The sequence below is a fragment of the Miscanthus floridulus genome, chromosome 12 (assembly GCF_019320115.1).
Source record: "Miscanthus floridulus cultivar M001 chromosome 12, ASM1932011v1, whole genome shotgun sequence".
Taxonomy (NCBI): domain Eukaryota; kingdom Viridiplantae; phylum Streptophyta; class Magnoliopsida; order Poales; family Poaceae; genus Miscanthus; species Miscanthus floridulus.
Genome location: NC_089591.1, coordinates 51,372,547 through 51,386,674, shown reverse-complemented (window position 1 = coordinate 51,386,674; position 14,128 = coordinate 51,372,547). Strand labels below are relative to the sequence as shown.

Here is a 14,128-nt window from a genome sequence, read left to right as displayed (position 1 = left end):
ACCCAAATTCTCCCTTGGAATCTGATAATTCCTTCTGAAAGCACAAAGACTTTATCATTGCGACCAGCTACTGCTAATTCTTCCAATAGTGCTTTATCTTCTGGGAATTCCTCATACCCATCTCTTAGCTTCTGAACCCAAGCTGGGATACATTCAGATACTACTATGACCTCATTGTCAGCTACACATCTTGATAGAGCATCTGCAGCAGCATTGCTAATCCCTTTTTTATACTGAATTTGATAGTCCAGGTCCATGAGCTTAATTAGAACCTTGTGCTGAATCTTGGATGTAATCATTTGCTCAGTCAAATGCAATAGACTCTTATGATTAGTTCTAATGATGAACTTTTTATGCTGCAAATATGGCCTCCACTTGTCAATGGCCATCAATATAGCAAGGCATTTTTTCTCATATACAGACAATGTCTGGTTTCTTGGACTTAGATGCTTGCTCAGATATGCCACAGGATGATTTGCTTGCATCAGTATTGCCCCAATTCCATAATCACTGGCATCAGTCTCCAATATAAATGGCAATTCAAAATTGGGAATAGTTAACACAGGAGCTTGCATCATTTTCTGTTTAAGTAACTGGAAGGCACCCTCAGTCTGCAAATTCCACTGAAACAGACAACCTTTCCTTAGTAATTCAGTTAGGGATCTAGTTATCATTTCATAGTGTTGAATGAATTTCCTGTAATATCCTGTCAGTCCCAGGAATCCTCTCAATTGCTTCATAGTGGTTGGTGTTGGGGACTAATAGTAGGGTACCCGAAGAGGAGGAGCTAATGGTCATCAACATTGATTCATCCGAGCAGTCAAGAGCGCGACTACAGCTCCAACCGACCCCAAGGTGCGCGGGCTCCGCCTCGCCCGACCTCTAGGAGAGGGCTCCGCCTCGCCCGACCCGAGGTCGCGGGCTCCGTCTCGCCCGACCTCAAGGCCACGGGCTTCGCCTCGCCCGACCCCGAGGCTGCGGGCTCCGCCTCGCCCGACCCTTGGGTTTGCGCTCCGCCTCGCCCGACCCCTCGGGTGCGGGCTCCGTCTCGCCCGACGGGGTCCCATACCGCCGCCAACTACTTCGGGTCCAGGCGTATGGGCCTGGGTCAAAACTCTGACACCAAGGAAGAGACTGGCATGCCTCGATGTAACCTGTGGACATAACGGGCCATACCTGAGGGTTCACATCGAGAACAGCGTCGGGCGTGCCGGTGCTATTCTGCCTAACCCTCGTACGGACAATGATAGGCGCGTCAGTTCGCCGCGACATCCGTCGGGATGAGATGGAACGCCATGACCGGCAGACGACGCCTGCGTATGGTGCTAGTGACGAACAGGGCTGCGACGTGGAGCTGTCCCTGTCGTCGGTGGTAACTCGAAACACCGATAGTTGGCGCGCCAGGTAGGGGCCTTTTGCGCGTCTTGATATCCACACCAGGTCTCGGATGGCCAGTCACGACGTCAGCTGGGTCCCGAGCGCGCACGTGCGCTTTGGGAACCTGGACTTCATCGTTACGACGGAGGGAGGGTTGGCGCAGGCTCCCGCCGCCATCCAACCTCTCCACTCCACCGACCTCGACGCGATCGTCGAGGCGTTTGAGGAGCTGCAGCTACACGCACCGAAGGCCCGCACCCTCGGGAGCGACCAGCTCCTCGGCTTTGACTACGGGAGCTTAGAGCGCCAGCTCGGCGCTTTCCTAGGACCCCGATCGTCCCGGGAGGACCTGGGCCACCTCACCTTCTCGTTCGCCAATGTCATGACCCAGCTTGCCGGAGAAGAGCCGCTCTCCCCGGAATACCTTATCCGGAGCGCCCCTACAGCACTCCCGTCTAGTCTCTGCAACGCCACAGAGACCGTTGGCCACCCTATGGCGCAACGCACGCCTCCATCCCCCGCGAACGACGAGTTCGTGGAGATGACCAAATATGTCATGGAATCGGAGTCGCCCTGCAGCTCTGACTCCGACAGAGGGGAGCCATCACCCCTCTCGTGAATGTTTCATGGCAGGTACAACCGAGGGACACGTCGAAAGCATCCACGAGGGAGAGACTACCCCAACAAACGACCTCGACAATGAGGTCAAGGGGGATGCAGGGGCCCCACCTCGCCTACGGGTGGAGCAGCTGAAGGCCCGGCACCAAGAGCTCGAGGAAGCACGACTCCAGCTCGAGCAGCAACGCGTGGAGCTCGAGTGAGAGATCGAGGGCCATGGAGATGGTGGGCGTGCGCGCACCATGGCCCACGTCGTGAAACGGAGGATCATCGAGGATGAAACCCTCCCACACTTCACCTAAGCGAGCCAGAACATCGCTGCTGTGGCGGCCTTGCTCTGGGGGCTTCCGGGGCCCGCAACGCCTGAGGACCGTCGGGCCCATCGCGAGATTCGCACGCAACTCGAGCGTGCGACGGCGTAGCAGGCCAAAAGCTCATTGTCTCGACGACGCGAGCTCAACGCCAGCCAGCGCACGCCCTCAGAGTGAACCCAACAAGGATGTGTCAGTCCATCAGGTGCAGCAAGGCGGCAAGCCGCGCACCGCGGTCCCGGTGCATGGGCGTCTCAGCCTTCACAGTGACATGCGCGACACCCTCGACGCCCGCAGGCTTACCCGTGGCGATGCGAGGGAGGGGGCTAGTCATGGCTACCACCCACGTCGTGGCGGATGCTACGACAGCGGCGAGGACCGAAGCCCGAGCCTTGACTTGCTGAGACCTCGAGCCTTCGGCCGACACATCCTCAACGCCATCTTTCCACCACGGTACCGACCGCCGAACCAACATCTCAAATGAACCCCGGACTGTGGCTCGAGGATTATCGGCTTGCTTGCCAAGCCGGTGGTGCGGATAATGACGATTTCATTATCTGCAACCTTCCATTGTTCCAGGCCGATTCGGCGCGAACATGGTTAGAACACCTTCTGTCTAACCAAATCCAAAGTTGGGTGGACCTAAAAGAGATCTTCGTAGGACACTTCTAGGGCACATACGCGCGTCCTGGGAACCCCTGGGATCTTAAAAACTATCGACAAAAGTCCGTGGAAACCCTTCGTGGGTACATCTGGTGCTTCTCCCAGCAGTGCAACGAGCTACCCAATGTCGCCAACGCCGACGTCATAGGAGCTTTCCTGTCTGGGACCACCTACGAGTCTCTGGTCCATAAGCTAGGATGTAAGGACCCACGAACCACCAAGGAGCTCCTCGACATCGCCACTAGCCACGCCTCGGGTGAGGAGGCGGTCGGAGGTGCCTCCAACCGTCCCAACAAGAAGAAGAACAAGCAGTGGCATGAGGGCTCGCTCGTAGCCACCGCCGACCGCAAGGGGGGGTCGGAAGTCCACCGAGGGTACCCCGGACCACTTCGAGAAGCTACTCGAAGGGCCATGCCCAAACCATGCCTTCCCCGTCAAGCATCTATACAAGGACTGCGGCCTCATGAAGCAGTTCTTGTTCGAAGGCTCCAACAAGGGGGAGCATAGGAGGGACCCCAAGCCGGCTGCGGACGATGCCAAGGGGAAGGATCAGGGATTTCTAGCACTGGATGGTTGCCTCATGATCTTCAGAGGGTCGGTGGCCTATGACTCCAGGCGCCGCCAGAAGCTTGCCTGCCGTGAAGTCTATACGGCCGAGCCAGCCACGCCTTCCTTCCGAAGTCCGCCATAACCTATGATCGGACCGATCACCCGGAAAGCATCCCGTAGCCGAGACGATATCCGCTCGTGGTCGACCCGATCATCGGCACGAAGCGGCTTACTAAGGCACTGATGGATGGAGGCAACGGCCTCGACATCATGTACGCTGAAACACTGGACACCATGGGCCTCGACTGAGCGCGTGTCCGGCCGACTAGGACGCCTTTCCTCGGTATCATGCCTAAAAAGTAGGTCGTGCCACTCAGGCAAATCGATCTGCCCATCACCTTCGGGGATCCGTCCAATTATAGGACGGAGACCCTTACCTTCGAGGTGGTCGGGTTCCATGGAACCTACCACGCCATCCTAGGACGTTCATGCTATGCAAAGTTCATGGTTGTCCCCAACTACACCTATCTAAAGCTAAAGATACTGAGTCCATGCGGGGTCATCACCATCGGCACCTCCTTCCAGCCCGCCTATGAGTGCGAGGTCGAGTATTGCCAACACGCTGCGGCAATTGTCGCCTCCAAAGAGCTCACGACCATCAGGAAGCTCCCGACCCCAAGCTATCAGTCGGGTCTTTTGAGCCTATAGAGGGCACCAAGGAGGTCCTCATAGTCCCCAGTGGCTCCAAGGGCATAGTGGTGCGCATTGGCACCACGCTTTCCTATAAATAGGAAAGCGCGCTCATTGACTTCCTCTACGCCAACAGAGACATCTTTGCGTGGACACCCTAGGACATGCCAAGCATTCCGAGAGAAGTTGTCGAGCATGCCTTGAAGATCAGGCTAGGCTCCAAACCGGAGAAGCAGCGCCTGCATCGCTTCGATGAAGAGAAACGCAGGACGATCGGTGAGGAGATTGTGAAGCTTTTGGTGGCCGGGTTCATCAAGGAAGTATACCACCCTGAGTGGTTAGCCAATCCCGTTCTTGTACCAAAAAAAGTGGGAAATGAAGAATGTGTGTTGACTATACGGGTCTCAACAAAGCATGTCCAAAGGATCTGTTTCCTTTGCCACGCATAGACCAAGTAGTCGACTCAACCTCAGGGTGCGAAACACTTTGCCTCCTTGATGCTTACTCCGGGTACCATCAAATCGTGATGAAAGAGTCCTACCAGCTCGCGACATCTTTCATCACCCCATTCAGATCGTTCTGCTATGTCACAATGATGTTTGGTCTAAACAACGCAGGGGCTACGTACCAGCATTGTATGCTCAAGTGTTTCAAGGACCTCATTGGGCGAACCATTGAGGCCTACGTGGATGACACCATGGTCAAATCCAAATGGGCTGACCAGGTTGTAGCCGACCTAGAATAGACCATCACGAAACTCCAAGCAAATGACATCAAGCTCAACCCCAAGAAGTGTGTTTTCGGAGTCCCAAGGGGTATGCTACTGAGTTTTATCATTTTTGAGCATGGCATCAAAGCCAACCTAGAGAAGATCTCAGCCATCACGAGGATGGGCCCAATTCAGAACATAAAGGGGGTGCAGCAAGTTACAAGGTGCCTCGCCGCACTCAGTCGCTTTATCTCACGCCTCGGCGAATGAGGTCTCTCCCTCTATGGGCTCCTAAAGAAGGACGATCGTTTCGAATGGACGCCCGAGGCCTAGGAGGCACTTGACACGGTCAAGCAGCTTCTGATGAAGGCCCTGATCCTGGTCCCCCTGACCGACGGAGAACCGCTTCTGCTCTACATCATGGCCACCATGCAAGTGCCCTGGTGGTAGAGTGAGAGGAAGAGGGACACGCTCTCAAAGTGCAACATCCCGTATACTTCATTAGCGAGGTCTTGTTCGATTCCAAGACCCGCTACCCCCAAATCCAGAAGCTCCTATACGACATCCTTATCGCCAAGAGGAAGTTGCATCACTACTTTGAGTTGCATCCAGTGACGGTCGTGATGTCCTTCCCTTTCGGCGAGGTCATCCAAAACAGGGATGCCACGGGAAGAATCACCAAGTGGGCACTTGAGCTAATGGGTCAAGGTATTTCATATGCCTCCCGGACGGCCATCAAGTCCGAAGTGCTAGCTGACTTTGTTGCAAAATGGACCGAGATCTAAATGCCGCCAGTAGCCGTCGACTAAGAGTACTAGATGATGTACTTCGACAGATCGCTGATGAAGAAAGGCGCTGGCGTAGGGCTGGTCTTTGTTTCGCCCCTCGGGATACGCATGAGGTACATGGTTCGCATCCATTTTCCCTTCTCCAACAAGGTGGCCAAGTATGAGGCACTCATCAATGGCCTATGCATCGCCATCGAGCTGGATGTCTGATGGCTTGACGTCCGGGGTGACTCCCAGCTGGTCATCGACCAAGTCACGAAGGAATCAAGCTGCCACAACGCCAAGATGGCTGCATATTGCCAAGAAGTTCGCTAGCTGGAGGACAAGTTCAACGGTCTTAAGCTCAATCACATTCCAAGGCGTCTCAATGAGGTGGTCGATGCACTAGCGAAAACAGCATCCGACTGAGAGCCGGTGCGGATGGGTGTCTTTACCAGCGATCAGTACAAGCCCTCGGTCCACTACGAGGAGCCAGAACAGACCGGTGATGGGCTGCCCACCCTAGGCTCAGGGGCTAACCAGCCATCGGCTCTATCCGACCCTAAAGTCATGGAGCTTGACGAGGATCCAGCGATAGAGCCTGACTCTCTATTCGACTGGAGGACGCCTTACCTCGACTACCTCCTCTGTGAGGCGCTATCGATGGACAAAATGGAGGCTCAGCGGCTTGCGCGTCGCGCCAAGTCCTTTATCCTTATTGAGGGTGAGCTCTACAGGCAAAGCCACACTAGGATCCTACAACGCTGCATCCCCATCGAATGAGGGAAGCAGTTATTGAGTGATATCCACAGTGGGGTATGTGGGCACCATGCCGTGCCTAGGACCCTAGTCGGAAACGCATTCCGATAAGGCTTCTACTGGCTAACCGTAGTAGCCGAGGTTGAATAGATTGTGCGCACCTATGAAGGGTGTCAATACTATGCTCGGCAAACGCACCTACCGGCCCAAACACTCCAAATGATCCCTATCACGTGGCCACTCACGGTCTAGGCTCGATTTGGTCGAACCTCTCAAGAGGGCGTCCGGGGGCTATACACACTTGCTTGTCACTATAGACAAATTTACAAAGTGGGTAAAGGCTCGACCAATCTCCGTGATCAAGTCTGAGCAAGCCGTGTTGTTCTTCCTTGACATCGTCCATCACTTTGGAGTCCTAAACTCCATTATCACGGACAATGGCACGCAGTTTACCGAAAAAAAGTTCCTCCTATTTTGCGATGAATACTACATCCACATCAATTAGACCGCTATGGTGCACCCCCGCATGAACGGGCAGGTCGAGCATGCAAACAACATGGTCCTACAAGGACTCGAGCCTAGGATCTTCAACCGGTTGAACAAGTTTGATGGATGATGGGTCATGGAGCTTCCTGCGGTGCTCTAGAGCCTGAGGACGACCCCCTATCGGGCCACCAGCTACACACCATTTTTCATGGTCTATAGTTCTGAGGCTATCCTCCCGACCAACCTTGATTATGGAGCACCAAGGGTTAGGGCATACGACGAACAGGGAGCCAAGGCATCCCTCGAAGATGCCATGGACCAGCTAGATGAAGCGCACGACGTTGCCCTCCTCTGCTCGGCCAAGTACCAGCAAGCATTGCGCCGGTATCATAGCCATTGAGTGTGGTGTTGGGCCTTCAACATCGAGGACCTGGTGCTCCACCTCGTCCAGAGCAAAAAGAATCACCACAAGCTCTCTCCGCCATGGGAGGGGCCATACGTCATCGTGGAAGTGCTCCGACCAGGCACCTACAAGCTCAAGACCATCGACGGCGAAGTCTTCATCAACGCCTGCAATATCAAACAGCTACACCATTTTTACCCTTAATATACGTACACTTTCTCTTATCAGTTTCGCTACCAACTCCTCGACTTTTAGTGACACCCAACCCTAGCAAACTACAGGGGGTCGGGCCTCACTTGGGGGCTGATATGAGCATATCTATCCGGTAGACATTCTCTACGCTCGACCCTTTCTCATGATAAGACCCAAAAGCAAGGGTTGTGGAAACAAACGCTGTACAAAACTGGTCGGACTGCAAGAAACCTACGCTCTAGCGGCTATGACATTTTTGCTCACTAGCGTGATCAGAGTTTTTTCCGTACCCTGAACCTTTTCGTACCCCAAAGTTTTTTTCGTACCCCGAACAAGTTTAAGAGTATATCCACCTAGCAAACATTCTCTATGCCTGACCCTCTCTCACGTTGAGACCTAGAAGCAAGGGTTACGGAAACAAACGTTGAGTAAAACTGGTCGAACTACGAGAAACCTATGCCCTAGTGGCTACAGTGTTTTTGCTCACTAGCGTGATCAGAGTTTATTCACACGCACCCCGGGCTTTACGGCCTTAACGACGGAAAGGGTCAGAATGCACTAACCTTTTTATACAAAAAGGGAAGAAGGGCTAAAAACCTGTTTGGCCATAATGAAATCTAAGAGCTTGTTCACTCATTACAATTTCGTCGCCTGACTTATCTGCCTAACTAATTTCTTGGGTGGGATGATCTCATCCTCTATCTTCGTAGGTAAGTCCTGTGCCAGTGGGTCACACAAGTCGATCGGACAGCTTGGCCGCTGCTGAGAGATGGGTAAGGAGCAGTAGGGATGCCCCATGTGGGTTATGCCGACTCCATCATGAACGATAGACCCAGATTCCACTTGAACATATCCAGTAAGAGCTCTCCAAACCCGTCACTTGAGCCATCAAGGTAAGTCCTGTGCCAACGGGTCACCCAGGTCAATCGGGCAGCTTGGGCCGCTACCGAGAGATGGGTCATCTTTAAGTGACACCCGACCCTACCAACGGCAAGGGGTCGGGCCTCACTTGGGGGGCGGCAAGAGTGTCTATTTGGTAGACATTCTCTGTGCTCGACCCTTTCTCAAGCTAAAACCTAGAAGTAAGGTGTGTGGAAACAAACGCTGAGTAAAACTGGTCGGACTGCAAGAAACCTACGCCCCAGCATGATACGATGCGATGTCCCGATCTTCACGACGTAGGATCAATCACCAGATAACTAGCTGAAGAACAGCCGGATAACTTGCTGCAGGCAGCAATAACTAGTACAACCTGACAAATAAAACTCGAAGCCAACCACCGTCTTTAATCGGCAACCTGAATCGAGGATTCGCCCAACCACACTCTCAAGAAACCAACCAACATGTTACAACCTCCAATTCAAGTAACACCAACTCAAGTATCACCTACATCGACACCAGCCTAAGCCTTTGGTGGCCCAATTACACGTAGTCGAGCAAAGAAGCTACAACAAGAGGTGAACGCGCTACTTTATAAAGTTCAATTTAATATTAATGAGAATTATATACTGCCTAAGTCGTGCACATTGTTGTTGCTCAGGTTCACTAAAGAGTATGACAAGAACACACAAGGTGATGACCACAGAGAAGAACCACACTCGAACCAGACCAGTCCTGCAGAACAGTTAGAAAGAAATATTCATAACTTTTGATTCCTAGAGGCTATGAAGGTGAATGAGCACATTTTGGAAAGCTTATTGAGTCTACTTTCCAATGATGCTAATGCCGAGCAGTTCCGAGCAGTAACTAATGAAATCCAACCAGCTTAGTGCATACTGGTCAGACCGCTCGAAACTGACAGTACTGTCAAGAAGAAAATATCATAACTTTTTATTCCTGAAGGCTATGGAGGTCCATGAGGACTTTTTGGAAAGCTTGTGAAGTCTAGTTTCTAATGCTTCAAGGCCGACCAGAGCCGACCAGTTTTAGTGCAGATCCGACCAGCTTTAGTGCAGACTGCTCAGAGGGTTAACAGTCTTCTTGGGACATGATATTGGTACAACTTCTCATATTAAACTGTACCATTCTATAATGTTTCGTGGTGCATGCTATACATGGTGTGAAACCTTATCAAGTTAGCTTTCCAACGCAACCAACCATACGTCTTTTGGATTTTCCAAGATGAAGTTATTGCCAAAACACTAAAGACTGCGCAGAAGACCAACAGCCATGCGGAAACTGCTCAGAAACCCATTTCGTGGAAGTCTGTTCACATAGCCTGCCTTTTCATTTCCTTTTCGTGTTTATACCTATCTAGGAGGGCTATTCCTAGTATAAATATCCATATACTCCTAAGCAAAAGAAGACTTTTGATAATTGAAATACAGAACCCCCTTTTGTTCAGCTGTGTGCTAACAAATATTGAGAGTGATCTCTACCCCTTTGCTTTTGTGATTTCCTTTGCGGGATTTACAGAAGCGGCGGCTTCATCCACTCCCAATTGGTGCTCCTACTCCCTTCGAGGTTTATCTTGATTGATTATAGGTTGTGTTGGTTGGTTTCTTGAGAGTGTGGTTGGGCGAATCCTCGATTCAGGTCGCCGGTTAAAGACGGTGGTTGGCTTCGAGTTTTATTTGCCAGGTTGCACTAGTTATCGCTGCCTGCAGCAAGTTATCCGGCTGTTCTTCAGCTAATTATCTGGTGATTGATCCTACATCGTGAAGATCGGGACATCGCATCGTATCATCTGGTATCAAAGCTTTCGTTACCACGATAGGATTGTTTACCCTTAGCTACATATATTTTGTGTTCATCCTATCCACTAAAAAGCCACAAAAATATTTGTCATAGCCCTTTGTTTTAATCTGTTATTTTTAGTGAGTTTTATTAAGTTTCAGTCCTTTAGAGTCTTGTTTTAGTTGCTGATCATTTTTTCCTTCGCGTGTCCTTTGTGCCTCTTTCATATATCTGAAATTTCCCACACAAAAAAAATCTGAAACCCATATCATCTCCTTCACGCAAACTTTGATCCTATCAAGTTACAACTACTGGTTGTATTTTGTTTTTATCCTTAAGTGTGCAAGTATTATATCTAATCCCTATAAAAAAAGTAGAAGAAAGAAAAGTGCAAAAAAAGAGTTGAGAAAACAAAAGGTTGTGAAAAGAAAAGTGAAGGTCAGTTGGTTTATGTGCAAAAGTGCTGAAAGTTTTTTCATATCAAGTGAGTAACCAGTTTACTATCTTTGTTTGGTGCAATTTTTGGTTGGGTCTGATCACAACACTTGCATACCAATCATACTCCTTGTTTGCATCAAATCTGAAATTTCTTTGCGCATGTGTTTGATCTATTTACATCATTCATATCCTGTGGTCGGCACTAGGCAAAGAACCTCTAGTTTGGATTGTTATTTAACTTTACAACAACTAGATTTCAGATTGCATTCCTTGTGTATCACTCCCTACCAAGCTCCACATACAAGCCATCGTAATCGGTACTCTCTAGTCTTGTATTCGCCTAGCCATCACTTTCGTTACCACCACACACTGTTTTTTTTCCTGTAACCCGTAGGGACTTCATAAGAGCTTCGGTTGGTACGAGAGGTGAGGTTGTGAGAGCTACCAAATTTTATTTTTTTCATAAATACCTATTGTTCGTATTTAGCTAACCTTACACAGGAGATGGGTGGTGTTGAGATAGAAGATTGTGTTACTATGGCACAATTTAATGAACTCCGACAAAGCATGGAAGAGAAGCAAGATCGGTTGACCTGAGATCTTCAGGCTCTTTTGACTGAAATCAGAGGGCGTCGTCAACCTTATGATGGTGCAAGCAACCATGGTGAAGATGGAGAAGATAGTGATGGAAGAGCTACTGCTAGAAGAGCAAGAGAACAAGTAAGGAGAAACCAAGGTGCTGCACATGGTAGAGGAAGAGGACGAGGTCGAAGAAATGATGACAGTGATGAATCTGAAGATGTGGATGAAGATAATCATTCCCAATATCATGGTGGTCGCCGACATCATAGAAGAGGCAACCATGAGGAGAGGTTTGGCAAACTAAAATTTACCATGCCAAAATTTGATGGAGGATCTGATCCTGAAGCTTACTTCACTTGGGAGTTGAAGGTGGACAAGATATTTCGCTTGCATAATTATTCAGAGGAGAAGAAATTAGCCATGGCATCTCTTGAGTTTGATGGATATGCTCTGATATGGTGGGAACAACTTCTGCATGATCGAGAAGAAGATGGAGAAAACCCTATTGCAACATGGGATGAGATGAAGCAAGAAATGAGAATTCGTTTTGTGCCGAAGCACTATCGGCGTGATCTTTTTGATAAATTGCAGAATCTGAAGCAAGGAAGCCTCTCTATTGAGGAGTATTATAAAGAGATGGAGAAAGCTATGATTAGAGCCGATGTGTGTGAAGATGAAGAGCAAACTATTGCACGTTTCATGGCTGGGTTACATCGCAATATCCAGTGCATTGTTGAGTTTCATCCGTACCATCATCTTATTGATTTGGTACATCAAGCAACTAAAGCTGAACATCAATTGCAGCAAGATGCTAAGAACAGCAAGCCCTTGTCATATGGTACGAGAACTATGTCAGGAGGGGGCAAGTCAATCTCAAGGTTTACTCTTGCACCCTCATCAGCGAAAAGCTCAAGTGGAGACTTACGTTCTAATGTGCAGGGTATTTTTAGAGGGAAGAACACTGCTGCCCAAGGCATGAGCTGTAAACCATCAGCATCCACCACTACTTTAGTGGGTTCTACAGCCAAGAGTAGTGGGATTCAATGCTTCAAGTGTGGAGGTCGTGGGCATGTCATCAAGGAGTGTCCGAATAATCGTGTGATCATTGTGAAAGACAATGGAGAATATGAATCAGCTAGTGAAGAGGAAGTTGAGGAAGAGTATGATGATGAGGCTCATGAAGATGAGGAACATACTAGATGTGAATTTGAGCAAGGTGCAGCTCTTGTGGTGGCTCAAATTTTGAGCGTTCAAATGAAGGAAGCTGAAAATAGACAGCGACATAATCTTTTTCAAACCAGAGCTAAAGTGCAAGATAAGGTAGTCAAGGTGATCATTGATGGCGAGAGCTGCCATAATATTGCTAGTCGTGAGATGGTTGATAAGCTTGGTTTGAAACTATAGCGGCACCCTCATCCCTATCATGTCCAATGGTTGAATGATTCAGGAGATATTAAGATTGGATATAGAGTAAAGGTTCCATTCAAAATTGGTGAATATGTTGACATAGTAGAGTGTGATGTGGCACCGATGTCTGTGTGCCACTTGCTGCTTGGAAGACCTTGGCAATATGATCGATATACTCAGCATTGTGGGAGAACAAATCAGTACACACTATATTTGAAAGGAAAGAAGTTTGTACTCAAGCCTATGACGCCTCAACAAATCATGGATGAGCACTTACAAAAGCAAACTAAAATTAGTCCGGCAAGTGAAGGAACAGAAGAGCAAAAGAAATTGAGTGCCATCCACAATTCGGTGAGTGAGTGCCACAAGCCAAATTTGAGAGATAAAAAGAAAGGAGAGGGAGAGCATCTAGTTATGCTAGCCACAAAATCTGAGCTGAGAGAAGTGAGGAATAACCCAGATCAAGTGCTCTTTGTACTTATGTGCAAAGACATTTTAATTTCACCTAATGATATCACCTCTCTTCCTAGTGTTGTGTCTCATCTTTTGTAGGACTATGAAGACATTTTTCCAAAAGAAACACCGACAGGACTACCTCCCATTCGTGGAATTGAACATTAAATTGATCTCATTCCAGGGGCTGCACTCCCTAACCGTCCACCATACCGCACCAATCCTGAAGAAACAAAAGAAATACAAAGGCAAGTACAAGAACTTCTTGATAAAGGTTTTGTTCATGAAAGCTTAAGTCCTTGTGCTGTTCCTGTGATATTAGTGCCTAAAAAGGATGGTTCTTGGAGGATGTGTGTTGACTGTAGAGCTATAAATAATATCACTGTTCGCTATCGTCATCCTATTCCACGGTTAGATGATTTGCTTGATGAATTGAGTGGTTCCATAATATTTACTAAAATTGACTTGAGAAGTGGTTACCATCAAATTAGAATGAAAGCGGGAGATGAATGAAAAACTGCATTTAAAACTAAATTTGGACTGTATGAATGGTTAGTTATGCCTTTTGGTTTGACTAATGCCCCTAGTACTTTCATGAGATTAATGAACCATGTCCTGCGAGCTTTCATTGGAAAATTTGTTGTTGTCTACTTTGATGATATTCTAATTTATAGCAAGTCTGTTGGAGAGCATATGAAACACATTCGGCAAGTCTTGGATGAGCTTAGAAAGGAGAAATTATTTGCTAATCTTGAGAAGTGCAGTTTTTGCACAGACCATGTTGTGTTTCTTGGCTTTGTTGTATCACAAAAGGGCATAGAAGTAGATGAATCAAAGGTGAAAGCCATCAAGGATTGGCCAACTCCTATGAATGTAAGTCAAGTAAGAAGTTTTCATGGCCTTGCTGGTTTTTATAGGAGATTTGTGAGAGATTTTAGTACCATCGCTGCTCCTTTGAATGAATTGACAAAGAAAGGAGTTGATTTTAAATGGGGGAACTCACAAGAAACTGCTTTTCAAGAATTAAAGAAACGTTTGACTAAAGCAC

The 14,128-nt window shown here is 48.7% G+C and overlaps 1 pseudogene; it reads left to right on the top strand.

Moving 5' to 3' along the window:
- The first annotated feature begins 11,742 nt into the window (after positions 1–11,742).
- Positions 11,743–13,375, top strand: LOC136495864 (uncharacterized; annotated as a pseudogene).
- Positions 13,376–14,128: the final 753 nt, after the last annotated feature.